Source organism: Cryptotermes secundus, unplaced genomic scaffold (genome assembly GCF_002891405.2).
Source record: "Cryptotermes secundus unplaced genomic scaffold, Csec_1.0 scaffold159, whole genome shotgun sequence".
NCBI lineage: Eukaryota > Metazoa > Arthropoda > Insecta > Blattodea > Kalotermitidae > Cryptotermes > Cryptotermes secundus.
In genome coordinates, this window is record NW_019725416.1 from 2,696,256 (window position 1) to 2,714,381 (window position 18,126).

At 40.6% G+C, this 18,126-nt stretch overlaps 1 protein-coding gene across 2 annotated transcripts in view; it reads left to right on the forward strand.

The window, feature by feature from the left end:
* Positions 1 to 18,126, forward strand: part of LOC111863312 (protein unc-13 homolog B) — a 777,834-nt gene that overhangs the window by 678,455 nt on the left and 81,253 nt on the right. The gene's annotated exons all lie outside the window — the stretch shown is intronic.

Consider the following 18,126-nt stretch of genomic DNA (forward strand, 5'->3'; position numbering starts at 1 on the left):
TCTCTGAACTAGTGGCATCCGGACATTTTCCTTTCTCAATTATCGAAGCTTGCCCACATTTGATATACAGAAAGTTTCAGACTACTCTTGCTCGAACGTCGTAATGTAAGTGCACTTCCAATCAGTGGAGAATGTGTAACATCATATTGATGTAATGAATCAACCTCCATCCCCAAGCTTTCATGTAATTATTTGATTTTCTGTATGGCTCTGTGTGATAGCAACTTCCTCGTCTCGCGTCCTCCTTTTGACCTTCTGAAACTTCCACACCCATTTTCCTCCTACGGAAAATACATTATATGTTTCAGGATCCTTTATATAAATACGAGTGCCTACCTACCTACCTACCTACCACTCGGCGCTACAGGCCTGGGTGAGCCTTGGCCTCCTCTACAACCAGTCTCTACAACCAGTGCGTGCTGCCATAGGAATGGATCCTCACATGGTGTCCCGAGGCTGGTTATTAGGTTTCTGAACAAAATTATTTTTACAGGATGAGGTTGTTAGCCTCATACCCAATCCCTAACCTGGAGGACCAGAGTATCTTTCTTAGTCTGTACTCTATCCTTTGACCTTTCGGGCATGGATGACCCTACTAGTAGTTAAACTACCACCGGCATAGCTCTCCAGGTCACAGAGTCACGCAAGCCCCACAACCACGACAAGGTGGTGGAATATAAATGAGAGTATATATATTTCGATGAAGTCGATGACAAGTTTTACATGAAATACATTATACTTGATGGGGGAAGAAATACATACGTTAGAGCTTATAAAATATGAAATTGTGACATGTTCAGGTAACATTAACTAAACAGTTTCAGGTTATGCGAGAGACGAAGTTACTTCATTGTATTTATCTATACTCTATTTCACGACTTTTCCATTAACTCGAGCTATATAGTGTCGAATGCCTGGATGGTAGTGAATAATGAATTGACAACGAAGTGATATTAATTTAATCTTAGGTGGTGTCTCATAATTTGTCGGGAGAGACTGTGGAAAACCATGAAGTAATTACATCAGGATTTTATGTTTTCGGGCTGAAATTTCAAAGGGGCACCTCCCGAACACATATTATCGCTTTAGCCAAGTTGCTCGGTACCGAAGATGAAGTGGACAAAGAAGATAATACGAGCAGTAAGAATATTAAGTAATAAATTTTGTAGGCAGCTGTCAGTAAGTTATAATTTCGTAATAATCGCATGCAGTCTTTAGGGAGACACCGATTACTGCCCTCTACGTTCACAGCCCCCCCTCATTTATTTATACGTTCCCCACGTTAAGAACCAGGGTTTCATATTTTTCGTTGCGAGTTATGAATTGTTCAAAAATAAAGCCAATAGAGTATATAGAATAATGTGCACATTCCGGCCTGCAAAAATACAGTGCTGTTTAAGCACTTAACATAGACATTTTTTTATTGTTAGTGGGGTGGGACTAAGTCCCTTGTACTGCGGCCGCTTCTGGCCTATTGTACGAGCCCCAGATGATAGGTGAGGGTGATTGTGGAGCAATTGGTGGAATGAAGTTTGGCAGGGGAAACCGAAATACTCGGAGTAAACCTGCCCAGCGCCACATTGTCCACCACAAATCCCTCTTGACCAGACCCGGGATCGAACCCGGGCCGTCGTGGTGGGAAGCCAGCGACTAACCGCTTGAGCTCTAGCGCTGCCACTAAACATAGACTTTACGAAAGTATTAAGCTGCATTAACTCCCCCAAATCCCTCTAACTGTAATTATTTTGTCTCGTTCTTTTACAGCAGTGCGTAAATTTCTATGTGAACGGTACTGAATCCATTTTCTAGTATTATCCACAGGTGAAATATATGTAGAGTTTCTTTAAATTTAATTTATAATAAATAATTGCGTTCCTACAGAATTTTTATTGGACAAAGTTTACAACTGTTAATCGGAAAAATGTGGAAAGTTTATTCTGCACTTTGGCCTTGCAATAGCCAATAATATCCTTATATTTACTGAGATATAATTTACGTGCATTAATTTGTAGATTTTGCTGTCAGCCTCTCATCCAGAGAATATGCTCTTTCATCTGCAGTAAGGATAAAAATACATATATGTCTTAAATTTCTACCTGCTTTTCAAAAGGAACTCAGGCTTCGTAACCATACTGATCTGCTATCAGTGAAAACCAGTTAAAATTAAAGCATCATCTTTAATAATTTCATAATATTTACTTTCAATTTAGTGTTACCTCCGAAGTTGAATCTTGCCGTGTTTGTACTAGAGCGTGTTTTGTTATGCTTTTTCAGAGGTTCTACTCTTACTAGCCCCCTACATACTGGAAACCCTTTTTTATGCTTCTTCAGAGATTCTACTCTTACTAGCGCCCTCCATACTGGAAACTCTTTGTTATGCTTCTTCAGAGATTCTACTCTTACTAGCGCCCTCCATACTGGAAACTCTTTGTTATGCTTCTTCAGAGATTCTACTCTTACTAGCGCCCTCCATACTGGAAACTCTTTGTTATGCTTCTTCAGAGATTCTACTCTTACTAGCGCCCTCCATACTGGAAACTCTTTGTTATGCTTCTTCAGAGATTCTACTCTTACTAGCGCCCTCCATACTGGAAACTCTTTGTTATGCTTCTTCAGAGATTCTACTCTTACTAGCGCCCTCCATACTGGAAACTCTTTGTTATGCTTCTTCAGAGATTCTACTCTTACTAGCGCCCTCCATACTGGAAACTCTTTGTTATGCTTCTTCAGAGATTCTACTCTTACTAGCGCCCTCCATACTGGAAACTCTTTGTTATGCTTCTTCAGAGATTCTACTCTTACTAGCGCCCTCCATACTGGAAACTCTTTGTTATGCTTCTTCAGAGATTCTACTCTTACTAGCGCCCTCCATACTGGAAACTCTTTGTTATGCTTCTTCAGAGATTCTACTCTTACTAGCGCCCTCCATACTGGAAACTCTTTGTTATGCTTCTTCAGAGATTCTACTCTTACTAGCGCCCTCCATACTGGAAACTCTTTGTTATGCTTCTTCAGAGATTCTACTCTTACTAGCGCCCTCCATACTGGAAACTCTTTGTTATGCTTCTTCAGAGATTCTACTCTTACTAGCGCCCTCCATACTGGAAACTCTTTGTTATGCTTCTTCAGAGATTCTACTCTTACTAGCGCCCTCCATACTGGAAACTCTTTGTTATGCTTCTTCAGAGATTCTACTCTTACTAGCGCCCTCCATACTGGAAACTCTTTGTTATGCTTCTTCAGAGATTCTACTCTTACTAGCGCCCTCCATACTGGAAACTCTTTGTTATGCTTCTTCAGAGATTCTACTCTTACTAGCGCCCTCCATACTGGAAACTCTTTGTTATGCTTCTTCAGAGATTCTACTCTTACTAGCGCCCTCCATACTGGAAACTCTTTGTTATGCTTCTTCAGAGATTCTACTCTTACTAGCGCCCTCCATACTGGAAACTCTTTGTTATGCTTCTTCAGAGATTCTACTCTTACTAGCGCCCTCCATACTGGAAACTCTTTGTTATGCTTCTTCAGAGATTCTACTCTTACTAGCGCCCTCCATACTGGAAACTCTTTGTTATGCTTCTTCAGAGATTCTACTCTTACTAGCGCCCTCCATACTGGAAACTCTTTGTTATGCTTCTTCAGAGATTCTACTCTTACTAGCGCCCTCCATACTGGAAACTCTTTGTTATGCTTCTTCAGAGATTCTACTCTTACTAGCGCCCTCCATACTGGAAACTCTTTGTTATATGGAGATTTATTATCCCATAGTACTAGGACCCCATGAAGTTTCTACGTCACATTTTGCTTGTAGGATAATAATTCAATAGTCAAATTGTAAACATACAGGACGATTTTGAAAAACGAGTCCATTAAATACAGTACAACTTCGGAAAGCCGTACTAATTAAAGCACTGATGTGTTTAGACTGTCGAACTGTTCGGATTACTGGATTTAAAATTAAATATTCGAATTAGTTAGTAAAATTATTTATTCAAAATTTTATAGGTACATTTTGGTTATAAACAACTAAATATTTAAATTTTGTTTTTTTTAAAGCATTTAAGTGGTAAATTCTTCTCTTCTCTTTTCCTCTCATCTCCTCTCTTCTCTTCTCTTCTCTTCTATCATATTAGCTTCTATTCTGTTTTCAATTTTTATACGCGTATAACGGAAACGCTTAACTTCAGACCTACAGAACATTCTGTTTGTAATGATTTTTCCACCTTATAAAGGACAACACCCTTCATGCAACAGTCGAGTAAGTAAACACTGAAGCAAAGGACAAACTGAACATATAATCTATTTTCCTAACTCAGCCTTTGCTCATGCTGGGATAGAGTTCAACAGTACTTGCTCGATTTTCAATGGTTCTACTTCCCTGAACTTGTAAGAATGGAATGCACTTCAGTGGAATTTTGATCATTGAGTTTTGAAAGAAATTTCCGTCTTTCGTTTCTTAATGCTTTTGACCCTTTCGGTATCAAGAAATATTTTATGTGCAGTCTGCGAATAATATAATGCTTCAGTCCTTCAGGAGTTAACACGGCAAGTAACCAAAAGAAAATCATTCTTAAATGTTCTTATGAAATTCCCGGTGCTATACTTATCAGCGTTTGAATTAAATATCGAATAAACTGTAGCGCCTTAACGGACAAAGCCTATTTCAGATGGCATGGTAGGAGACCGCTGAAAGTTGTACTCCTATACAGAATTCATTTTTGTTCCGCTACTTGTATTTAATATAAAATATCATATGTAAGGAATATATACCTAATCATAGCTCGTAAAGATTCGAGAAGGATCATAAATTTATCAAGCACTTTGTGTGCTGCAGACCTGTTAACGTTGTTTGGAAAAAAGATAAAATTCGAACTGTTGCAGAATGGGGGGTGAATCAAAATATTCTTCCGCAAGGCCTTTAAATCTGGATGTTGATCAAGTTAATGAGGATGAGGTGAGCAGGGTATGTAGCCAGAATGGAGGAGACGAGAAATGCAGATAATATATTGGTGGGAAAGTCAGAAGTATAGAGACCACCGGGAAGACCAAGGCGTAGGTGTGTGGACAATATGAAAATGGATCTTAGAGAGATAAGATGGGATGGTATGGATTGGATTGATCTTGCTCAGGAAAGGGACCAGTGGATGGCTCTTGTGAACACGGTAATGAACCTTCGGGTTCCATAAAATGCTGGGAAATTTTTGAGTAGCTGCAGAATTGGCGGCTTCTCAAGAAGGGCTCAGCTCCATAAGTAAGTAAATAAGTAAGTTATATTTTCCCTGTTCAGAATTCTTTTCCCCTCGCTCCCAACTTTGGAGCTTAGGGCTGATTTCTCAGTTTCGTTGATAATTTTTACAGACAGTAGGACTCCTTGGACGGGTAATCAGCTCGTCGTAAGGCCTCTACCTAAATACAGGACAACACAAACAAGGAGTAAACGCATACACACACTAAACATCCACGCCTTATGTGGGATTCGAACCCACGATCCTGGCTTCCGAGCGAGGGAAAACAGTACATGCCTCAGACCCCTCGGCTACCGTGAACAGCGTCCAGAATATTACAGCATTCAAAATATTTCGAAAATCGACTATTTAAGGAAATATATCTCGTACTATGACATAAAAAATGACGCAAATTTGGTAAACATAAGCTCAGAATCCCGTATTGCCCCGTTAATCCGAATTTCAAAAGCGTAACGAAACTTATGTTTGTACATATAGTCATAGCATCCCCAGAATCAGATGTTGTCATAAAGTCGACAAATCTGTGTTTCGTCAAGATATTATCTTCCATTTTTATTTACAACCTCGTAAAAAGTGGTTGTATATTTTTCAGCATTCTACTGTCATATGTTATAACTCTAGTAATAGTGTCAGTGTTGCGTCTGCCAGACAGACTCGAAGGGTCATTATATTTTTAGTGTTCCCTTGTAGGAAATTGGAAGTTACATAAATGGAACGTTCTCTGAATAAAAAACGCTAAAAAGGTAAAGTAAAAATGCCCTTTCCTGTCACAGTGGCCTCGTGATCTAAGGCGTGAACTGTCTTCGCTTGTTCGAACACTGGAATCGTGGGTTAGAATTTCACTAATGGCATGGGTATCTGTATTTTGTGTATTTATTCTATTTTATGTGTTGTTCTGCGTAAGTAGCGGACTTGCGACGTGTTGATCTCCCGTCCAACGTGTTCTACCGACTGTGTACAGGATTAAGGAACTGAAAAAAAAAAATTACCAAGGCCCAACAAAAGGCTGTAAAGACATAATAGTAATAAAGTTGTCCTTATGCCTAATTCATTAGCAATATGCCACGAAGACGTATGGGAAGCGGAGGTATGCCTCCACCATTCTGGATGGATGGGAGTGGTCGGCTTCGAGCTGCTGCCTCTTTACCCTCGGTACTCACTGGATATGAAACTAATTGGGCCCCAGAGCTGGTTTGAACACTACAGAGAAGAGAAAAATCTTGTTCCTGCCATGAATCCAACTCCGGTCGTCCAGCCTGTAGCCCAGCGCTCTTCCGACTGAGCTACCCAGGCTCTAGAATGTTCTTTGATGAAATGTTTTTTCATCGCGCGTTTAGTGAAGTCTAGGATTCTTTTTAATATGGCACAATCGAGTATACCTACACACGATTATGCCAATATATGCCCTTCCTTACAAAATAAGAAAACTAAGCTAAAATCATTATGGAACCCAATCTGAAAATTAATATATGGACTATATGACAGATGTAAATTTGTTCTGTCGTGAATGCATTGGCAACACGTTACTGAATTCGGATGAAAAATCGAAATCGAAATTGTGAGAGAAAGAGAACGCAGAAAACACAGCCTCTGTTGTTGGGAAGGCGTGTTTACAGCTCTCTTACATAGTAACGGAAGTTATTCTGTTGTTGCTTGCGTATTTCTTGCCGTGAGAATGTGTTTACCGAGGTATTATCTAGGAATGAACGTGTATTCTGACTTCACTCTTCCGGCTTTCGGGCGTCATGTCACGTGACAGTACGTTGGCTTTGGACTCCCAAGCAGATAGGCCGGGCAGAGAAGCTAACTTAGCTGTTACATGAGTCAGAATGTTCCAGACCGTATACGGTTTCCTTTCATACAGACCGTCTGATTTCTTTCAAAATATAGCTACAAGGATTGATGCTGACTGTGCATTCTTTGTAAACTGTTTCGATGGAAGTGTAACTGATCTCCGTGGAAATGCGGCAAGACGTACTATGCAGACTGCGATCCAAATAGAACATATTCACGTTACTTCCGGTTATGTGCTGTATTGAAACAGGCTATGGTAGGCACTTGTAACACACGGAAAGCTTAATCTAAGGAAAACATTGTTCAAAACCTCTCGCGCATGGAAGGAATCCTTATAGACTCCTTCTACACCACTGCGTAACCATATGATGGAATTTCCCTCCCGGAACAACAGAACAGGAACACAAACACAGCCAGTAGTTCCAATTGAAACAGGACACGCTTTTTATGGATTTCAATTACTATCATGTCATACACACTGTTACGAGATTGCATGAAACTGAATGAATGGAAGATAATGGAAAGGATAATATTTCCTTGCGAGTAGAAATCAGAAATCAGATGAGCACTGCTATGTCGGGCTGCATCGCAGTACTGTTCCCTGTCCTACAAGTTAAAACAAAATGGTCTGTCTGAAACGTAAAATTATTCTTATTACAAATAATAATAATCTATATAAATAAAAATGTTCCTGTGTTTAAATAATTAAGCACTACGCCATGAAGGCATATGTGGGGGTGGATATATAGATCCAGATTTGTTGACCTTGCCACTGCCCGGAGGTGAGTGGTCAGCTGCAGGCCCCTGCCGCTTTTCTCCCGGGGAAAGAGCCCCCGGTACCCATTGTATAGGATGTTGGGTGGATCCCAGAGGCAGGCTGGACGACATGGAGGAAAGAAAATTCTTGACCCTACCGGGACTGGAACTCCAATACCTCGGTATTCCAGTCCGTAGTCAGTCGCTGTGCAGACAAGAAAGTAAAATACGTGTATTATACAGTACAAATTAATTAATTTATCTTCTTAGTGAATGAAAACAGGATATTATCATGTGTATGTGTGACTCTCGACGGGGTTTTCGACTGGGTATTGGATTTATTGGCCACTTTACCACACAACTCGGAATTACAAGTGATTAGAGCACCACTTCTAATCTCCACACTTTACATATCACTACAGCACCCGATAAGCATTTTCCAGCCTGCTGTATCTTCACCAGCCGTTCCCTGGTAGCGGCTATAACAGTAGAGGTTCTTCTGCTTCTGCTCTCAAGTCCTCTATGAATGGCAGCTCCCTTACAACTGACTCTTTCTTCACAGATTGCCGCAGAGAACTAACTTGGTTACCCCTGTTATTTTCCATATAGCTCCTCTGAACGGTCGGCGCAGACAACACAATTCTCTTACGCTTATTCGTTGCCGCGGGAACGTGTTTACCTAACCGTTCCCTAGCAGCGGTCGTCTATTCTTGCTTATTAAGAATCTTCTGTCTGGCAACGGATATCGTTCCGTTGTCTGTTTCACGGCAGTTGCCTAGAAACGAATGTTGTTTCAGAGCCTTTCCCTAGCAACGGCTTTTTTCTTTTGTTCCACAGTTCCTGCTTTGAGCAAATTTGCCACAATATCAAAATATGCTGCAGTAGGCACTACAGCGTGTTTAAAGTAATATAATTTAAATTATTTTATATGAGACGTGAAAGTGTTTCCTCCCTAACAATAAATATGAAATATATTAAAATTATTGGTGAATCATGTAAGGTTCCTTTTATTGTACTAAATTTACGGGCGAATCCATTAGTATTTTATCCATAAAGTGTATAATCCGCTATTATTCGTAATTGTGTCATGTTCTAACTGAAGGTTGCAGCTAAAATGCGCAATCAATATCTTTATGCCTCTCTCTGTATACTGCATGTTCCATGGAATATGAAATCGAGAGCATGTAATATGTTAAATGAAGTTGTGGTTTCCATATTTTTGTCTATGATAGAAGCGTGAACATGCGTTACATTTGATGCGCACGCATCTTTACTATCACATTGATTTCTGCGCACGCATTCTTGCTACCATGTTTATTTGGTCTAGTGTGCTCGTTGGCAGATTCTTCATGAGTGGTATGGCTCTTCGCAAGCATATCTGAGCTAACCGTACCTATTATAACCTAATATCATATAACATTATATTACATTTTAACTGCATTTGTATGATTTATTTTCTTTGGCACTACGGCCCCAGTGGGCCTAGGCCTACCTCCATGAACTTCTCCGTTCACTTCGGTTTTTATAGATTTTACACATTCGGTAGGACTCCTTGGGCGGGTGATCAGCTCTTCGCAAGGTCTCTACCTGTACACAAACATAGAAAAACGCACACACACAAACTAAACATCCATGCCCTGAGTAGGATTCGAACCCACGATCCCAGTTTCCAAGCGAGCGAAGACAGTACATGCCTTAGACCGCTAGGCTACCGTGACCGGCGACTGCATACATTAAGAAACTGAAAAAGCGGCTAAGAGCCACAACGGCTGTACAGCCATAGATAGATAAGTAGATAGGTGTCTGGATGAGTAGATGGGTGGGTGAATAGGTAGTTAGATACGTAGGAGGATAGGTATACAGATAGGTAGATGGGTAGGTAATCCCTATCTCTGGGTATTACCTGAATATGAAGACAGAATCTAGTCTCCGAAACGTTTTTGTAATGGATAATGTATTTTTCTTTAGTTGGTTATTTAACGACGCCGTCAGCATCGAGACTGTATAGTGTCGAAGTTAGGATGATTAATGATTTCGGAGCAGTTGTTTGAATGAGAATGGCAGGGGAAACGGAAATACTTAGGAGAAAAGCTACACCATACCTAATTTGTTCACCATAAATCCCACGTTATCTGACTTCGGATCGAGCCTGGGCCGGTCTGATGGAAAGCCGGCGTCTACCTGCCTGAGCTATTACACACATTCGGTTCTTAAAAGGGAGGCCTCAGTCGTCATATATCGCAATGCCCTTACTTATTTTAGAATTAAAATTTGAGAATGCTGTAATCAAGCAAATAACAGCAAATTGGGCACTTGTCGTTTGGCAATATTTATTAATTCCTCTGAATAACTAATGCGGAGTCAGGATAGCTCAGTCCGTATAGCGATGGCTTAGGGTCTGGACGGCAAGTGTTCGATTCGCGGCAGAGGCAAATTATTTTTCTCTAAGCCAAAGCTTCCAGACCGGCTTTGGGGCCCACTCAGCGTCCAATCCAATGGATATCAGCGTAATTTCTACGGGGTTAAAGCGGCCGGGGCTTGAAATTGACTACCTCCTCTCACCAGTACGTCTTAATGGTGTTGTGCTTAATTCAGCATAGGGACAACTTTAACTTTTCGGTCTTTACTTAAATACCTGATTTTCCTAACCTCGACTTAACTAGTTTAGACATAATAACAAACAAACAAACTCCGTAGTTTTAGTCCGCAAGCGAACTATACCGACCGAGCGACCGCCGCTTGCTGGTGAAGTTAGTGCCAACTTTTGCGGATAGAGGGTGAAGCGTGGTCAGCGCAACGAATCCCCACGGCCGTTAATATCTGTTCTCTAGACCGGAGCCGCTATTTCCTTGAAATAGTTCTTAATTATCATCACGAGGCTGAGTGGACCCCGTTCCAGACCCACTACTTCTCAGAAAATCTGGTAGCGTCGGAGATCGATCGCGGACCTCTGGATCTGTAGTCAGGAACTCTGACCACTAGACCACAGAGGGGATCTAGACAATGCAGTTGATATAAGATCGGCCTGTGATATTTCTACATGATGGCATTAAATAAAGTGAACCTATGAATGTGAGCTTTCGACCACTTCCCCACGGGTTTGTGTGTATGGGGCAAATGTTTGAGGATAAGCTTTCAACTATCTACAGAGTTCTTGCAACACGTTTAGGAATCCCGACTGGAATTTATGGTCGAGAGGTTTTGTCGACGAAATTACGCCCTGAGACAAATGAATTCCACCGTTTTACCCACGTCTTCCCACGGAGGCATCGATACAGACGAGGGTAATTCCCGGGAGTTCTTCAGCCATCCTGTCTGGAAGTGCAATTTATGGCTAAGCTTTAATATGGGGTCTACAATGACGTTGCCTAGAAGTAGCTTACAGGAACAAGGAGGCACTCATTTATCTCCACAGAACCATTGCATTATGGTTAGATATGTTTTGCATCACCAATACTGTTAAGACCACAGTTGCAGTACATGCCAGTGCCATGAAAACTTATGTGAACTATCTGTACCATAGATTCTAGAGCGTTCTGACGATGGTGTTTGAGATTAGCTCTTTCTAAGGGGCCCAACTGTGTATCTCCCCTCACCTGAGGACGGAAACGGATCCATTTCCCGAAACGTCGTGTTTTCTCACTCACTCATTCATGGAGCTGAGCCCTTCTTCAGAAACTGCCGATTTTGCAGCCACTCAAGAACTTCACAGCATTTTATGGAGTTAGTTATGGAGTTATGCAGTTAGTCAAGAACTTCCAAATATTCTGTGGAACCCGAAGGTTCATTACCGTGTTCACAAGAGCCCTCCACTGGTCCCTATCCTGAGCCAGATCAATCGAATGCAGACCATCCCATCCTATGTCTCTAAAATCCTATATGGTATCCTATATGCATTCCTCTTCTCCCCCCTTCGTGCTACATGCCGTGCCCATCTCATCTTCCTTGACTTGATCGTTCTAATTATACGCGGAGAAGAGTATAAGTTATGAAGCTCCTCATTATGCAGTTTTCTCCAACCTCCTGTCACTTCACCTCTCTTCTGTCCAAATACTCTCCTCAACATCCCGTTCTCAAACACCCTCAGTCTGTGTTCCTGTCTTAATGTCAGAGACCGAGTTTCAAACCCAGTTTTAAATTCATACTATTCGTAATAGATATAAACATTGAACGTATTTTCGGATTCTGATACACGGAAACTCACTGATGCACCACCTCATTCATTGAGCTTGACCATTGCATCTAAAATTACTGAATTAAACAGAAACATTCCTGATATCTTACATGGTGGTAGGTTGATAGGAAAATGGAGAGTAGTATTATGTTAATTTCTCAAGGTAGTATGTTCTCTATAACATCGTATCATGTTAAAAATATATGAAACGTTTTGTGTTATGCATATTAGGATAAGGGTAAATGGGAAATTTGTGAAATCCTGGGAAAGCGAACAGATCTACATTCCTGAAGAGACTTCATATTTTTTTAAGTGAAACAACAGATCTCAGAAAATTATTCAGCTTTATATAAAATTATGTTTCATGTACGTATGTTTGGTTACAAGTTCGTAATCTATGCGGGTTAATTGATCGACCATCATTTACTAAATTACCGATTGCTTATTAAACTGACTGATTAATGACTATGCCAACTTTTATATTAGATTGGCATGAATTGGCAGTATTGTGCAGTTGAGAGGCAATAAAATGTAAGACGAAAAATATCACATCCAACCATCAGTATTTCGTGTTGCTCCCAATTGCAGCACTGGGCATCTATGAAATGGTTCGTTTCAATTCAGTTTCTTAATCTTATATACAGTCGATATGAATCCTTGGATGGGGGATCAGCCGAAAAGATGTCATAACCTTAAGAATTATGCCCTAGAATCTTATGTCGTCACTAATCGCAAGTGGAACGGTTATTAATAAAATTAGCTGAGGCATTATTCCGGTCTAGAAAACAGAGATTAGCGGCCGTGGGGATCTGTTGTGCTGACCACGTGACACCCTCTATCCGCAAAAGTTGACACTAACTTAGCCGACAAGCGGCGGTCGCTCGGTCGGTATGGTTCGCTTGCAGACTACAGGCCACGGAGTTTGTTTGTTAGAGGCATTATTACGTTTCAGATTAATTTGAAATTATTTTCCTTCAGTTCGAAAAATATATTTCTGCATTCTGCGTGTAGGGGCTGCAGACTGTGCATAACACGTGCGTACCATTGGATAGCCAATCACTTCTGAATTACAGTTTCCCCGATCCCAGTAGCCGCACGGTTTAAAGCATGAACCGTCTTCGCTAGCTCGAACAGTGGCATCGTGGGTTGGAATCCCACTCAAGGCATGGATGTATATGTGCGTTTATTCTGTGTAGGTAGCTGCCTTGCGACGGGCTGATCCCCCGTCCATGGAGTCCTGCCGACTGTGTATAAGATCGAGAGACTGAAAAGCAGCCAAGGCTCAACAAATGGACTGTAGAGACAAAGATAAAATTACAGAGTGCGGGGAAACTGAATATCTGTGACACTGACGTTTCAAGAACATTTTTCACAACTCTACAAGACATGCATGTTGGAATTGTACGCTTATTTTTTATGTTCTTTTTGCTGTTCTGTGGGAAAGAAACAGCCTTCTCTCGTCCTGTTAAGCTTTTCGTAAGGTGCCCCTGACCCCTATAACTGCAAAGCCGCATAAACGTTTTAAGAATGCTACCTTCGCTGACTTTTGCGTGAATATTTAAGAGGCATTTGACCAAAAGCACTTTATTCTCGTCAGATCTTGAAGATCATATTATAGAGTGTTTGAAGTGTAGAAGTCCCTTTGTTTTAACCAACACCTCGCCGCCAAGGCGCGAGGTTCAGCCGAGGTATATTGCTCACCTCCGCTCCAGATGTGAGTGGTCTTTTTAACGTTCCGACCGCTTTAACACATACGAAAAAGCCCCAGAAATTAATTTAATAGGAGACTTTGTGAGACCCAGCTCTGATATGCACATGTTGACTAAGGGTCCCTGGTCCTGCTGGAGACGGAAGCCCCGATGTCTGGCCTGTAGTTAGTTGTTCTACTGATTTAAGCTGTTGTGGTGGTTTGCAATACGTTCTGAATGAACCTCTCATGGAGCTGAGCCCTTTTTGAGAAGCTGCCAATTGTGCAGCTACTCGGGAATTTTCCAACATGTTATGGAACCCGAAGGTTCATTACCGTGTTCACAAGATCCCTCCACTGGTCCATATCCTGAGCCAGATCAATCCAATCCATAACATCCCAACCGATCTCTCTGAGATCCATTTTAATATTGTCCACCCACCTACGCCTTGCTCTTGATGGGTGTAGGTGTGCCAATGAAATCTGCCTACACAGAAAATATGAGTTCTGAATGATACAGCATGCCTAGTAGATGATTTCCGAATAGACGCCCCTGGACGTCTTGTTCCATTACCATAGTCTCGCTATGTAGCCACACCTCCGTTTGTGCTTTACAGCAAAAGAAAGGCACAGATAGCCATTGCTTCTCCTCCCAACGCACTTTCGTATTCGACCTATTACATCGAACCCTTATCGATTCGTGGTCGGAATTGATATTTGCTTCATTATCTCCTAGTCGGTAATGAATAATTACTAGTACATATAATTAAGTTTCACGAGATTTCACGGAGGGTGTTTCTCAACAGTCTGATAACCTGCTTGAGTAAAAACAGACTTCCTCATGTAAAATTAGAGGTTTTCACGGCAGTGACTATGAAGAATGCCGTCTTCTGGGATGTGGTGCCCTGTAGATCTTGTGTGAACTGATATTTCGGAGGAACGTATCGCCTCAGACTGAGCTCAGTCTGTAGCTACGTGCTAACGCTGGTTACTCGCTCGCGGATTTTTCTACCCTGAAGATGAAGGAGATATGTTCCTCCGAAATATCGGTTCACACAAGATCTACAGGGCACCACATCCCAGAAGACGGCATTCTTCAGACTTACTCATATCCACAAAGATATTCGAAAATGGAACGGGGTAACAAGCTCCCCCATTCCGGTCGATGATGATGATGATGATGACGATGACGATGACGATGTTGCCGCCTATGAGGATGACGACGAAGACCATACTTTCACGGTACAGCTCTACTTCCGAAACAAATTAGGCTAGTCACACTGCTAGCGTGTCCACTACAAGAACACTCCATTGATCCTGCAGTTTGATGGCGCTGTTCTGTCCTCCGCGGGTTAGAGTTCGAACTTCTTTCAGCTTTTTTTTTTTGAGCGTCTCCTTATCTGCAAATCCTTCTGTAACAAATTACGGGTTTCGGAGTCTGTCATTGCCCGTTCTACTCAATAGATTATCCATTTTTCTTTGCTGTCACATCTTCTTTATCTATTGGTTAAATATTTAGCTCCTTCGACTTATTCTTCTCTTCAATCACCTAATTTATTACAACACCTGAAATATAAATTTAATTTCTAACACATTAATTTTAATACCATTTTTGTTCTTTACCCAAATCTCGCCTCAACATTAAAGTGTGGAAATACTCTTCAGTTTGCAAAAATTCCTACATTTTCTCTTTCGAGATAATGTTAATGAAAAACACGCATATTGAAAAGGCTAAAGTAAAAAAAAACAACTTTTTTTATGATGCTTCAGAACAAAAAGTAGGTGATTCGTTATTAAGGCAGTTGCATTTTACGTATTAGGATAGTGGTTGCATTACTAATGGTGTCTGTTTTAGAGAACGTAATGGTATGCCATAAAGGGATTTATAAAAGGGCCCTGTGCCAGAAGAACGAAGGATCTGTTGACGCTAAACAGAGACCAGTTAAGATCGATATAGGGCTATTTACAGGACATTGTCACCTAAAATGACACCTTTTGAAACTGAGACTGACAGATGAACCCACTTGTGAAAGGTGCCTGGAAGAAAATGACTGTCACACATATCCTGTGTAATTGTGAGGACATAGCTTATTTAAGATATCGTCACCTGGGCCAGATCTTTATGGAACCAAGTGACTACCATGACGCCCCCATAAATAGGTTCCTGCATTTTATCCGAAGTGTAGGATTAGCAAAGAGTTAATCAAAGGGGAAGCACAATAGGTCAGTGTTGGTGGTGGTGCAAGGGCCAAATTACTATGGCCCACTCTTACACATACATATATACACACACACGTACATACATATACGTATACATGCATACAGACATACATACATACAGAGAGATGTAATAGTATGCCGTAGGCCCCAATAAGTCAAACTAAAATTTCTGCTCTCATATGAATATAGCGAAAAGAAATATAGGCTGAGTCCATGCGCACGAACACCACGATATGGAAACAGGCAATTATTATTAGCCACCTATTTGCCAAATTAGGAAGTATAATTCAATTGTCTTATCTGAAGCTATTTACTGTTGAAATGAAGAAAACATTTCGCGGGCTATTGATCGATAAGAGAGGCTATGAGCAAGATTGATGGATCTGTCTTCTATTTGCATTCGCCTTCGTCCTGTTGACACCGAGTGCTTGTGGGGTTCCCTGTAAAACCGCTCCCCAAATCCCACCGCAGGCTGAACCTCTAAGCAGATTATTCTAAAGTGTTAGCTGCAAAATTTAGATGGAACAGAAAACTAGAAAACAATGGAGCAATTTTCTTGCCAACCTTGAGAGAACAAAACAAAGTTCCATGTATTACAGAGAGTTGGGAGTGTGCTGAAGGAAGTCGATCACACGCTCTGCCACCAGACTTCCCCTTGTTTTCACGTGCATGGAATTCCCTGAGGAGCAGGGAGCCGTAATGTTCTTCATTCTTGGTTCTCTTCTTATGCTCCTAAACGCTCCACACCATCAATTAATTTCAATCAGTGAGGAATGAATAAGAAGCAATGTAGAGGAAAGGGTTAAATTGCTCCTGTAAACTACGTACAATTTCGATTGACCTGAAGGCAGACGGCCAAGTTTTTCGAAACGAACAATAGGAAAAAATGTGACGAACAGCATTTTCATGATAATTTCCAAAGGAAAAACAAGAATTTCAATGGACGAACATTTGCAATAACAATACAAAACTTGAATAATATAATATACAATTTTCGGGTAGAATACAATTAGTATCTTCAGGATATAAATGGAACATTTAAAAGAATATTTCATTACAAGTTTTTAATTAAGCCAGATCAATAACATCTGTACTGACGTTGGTGTGATGAACAAGGAATTCGAAATAGAGCGCTATAACCAACGGTCATTTCTGCTGAAAGAGATTTTTGAAGACCTATGTGTTAAAGTATACGATTCATTGATTAAAAATATTAGTCTGTTTTTATCTGTTGCTTATTCTGTTGCAGGTTAGAAATTATAAATTATATTGTAGATTTATGTATGCAATAATACCATTTATGGCGACTGCGTTAATTTATATTTTTCTCCCTAATAAATCACAAATTTTGGATTAAAAATAACGTGCAAAGAAAGTAAGAAGATGCACAGATGAGTTTGTTGTTACAGAGTGCCACGGTAGCTGAAAGAAAAAGTTTTCACAGTAAACCACCGTGATAGTTTTCAGTCCGGGTTCCACGTTAATAATACATAACAAGAGTAAAATTAATTATGTTCCAGTGTGGCATAGCGAATGAGTATCTGCATAACTCCTAGCTCTCAAATCGACTCGTTTCGCACAGTTTATAGAAGTTAACATTGTCAAGAACTGCAGGACTACAAACATGCTATAAAATTATAAATATTAATTAATTCACTATTTGATTTGTTATGTAACGTTGGTGCTAGTATAGACTATGTAGCATCTGACTTATTCAATCATTTGTGATTTTAATAATATTTTAAATATAATTATGACTTTTTAAGATAGTACTACATTGAAGAACCCACTGCAGTGTAAAAAGAGGAGTATATTTTAGAAAAATAATCCTAAAAGATCTTTAGAATTGAGTAATTTACGTCCCATGAATGAAGGACCTCCTTGTTACTGATCGAAATTAATTAATCGAGTGCAATGTATACATTGTCTTCTATGTTACCATGGTCATATATTAATTTTCCATTGCTATGTGGACTGTGGACAAAGTCACCCCTTATTATCAATTTATATTACAATAATTTTATAGAAGATATCGTACTTGTAAGAGCCGAGGTTTTCTCGGCGGTGACTGTGAAGAATGCCGTCTTCTGGGATGTGGCGCCGTGTAGATATTGTACAAACCGACGTTTCGGCGGGACGTCGGTTTGTGCAATATCTACACGGCGCCACATCCCACAAGACGGTGTTCTTCAAGATATCTTGCCTGACGCTGTGATGGTGTATGATGTTTACTGTGGCCGCAGTGAGTT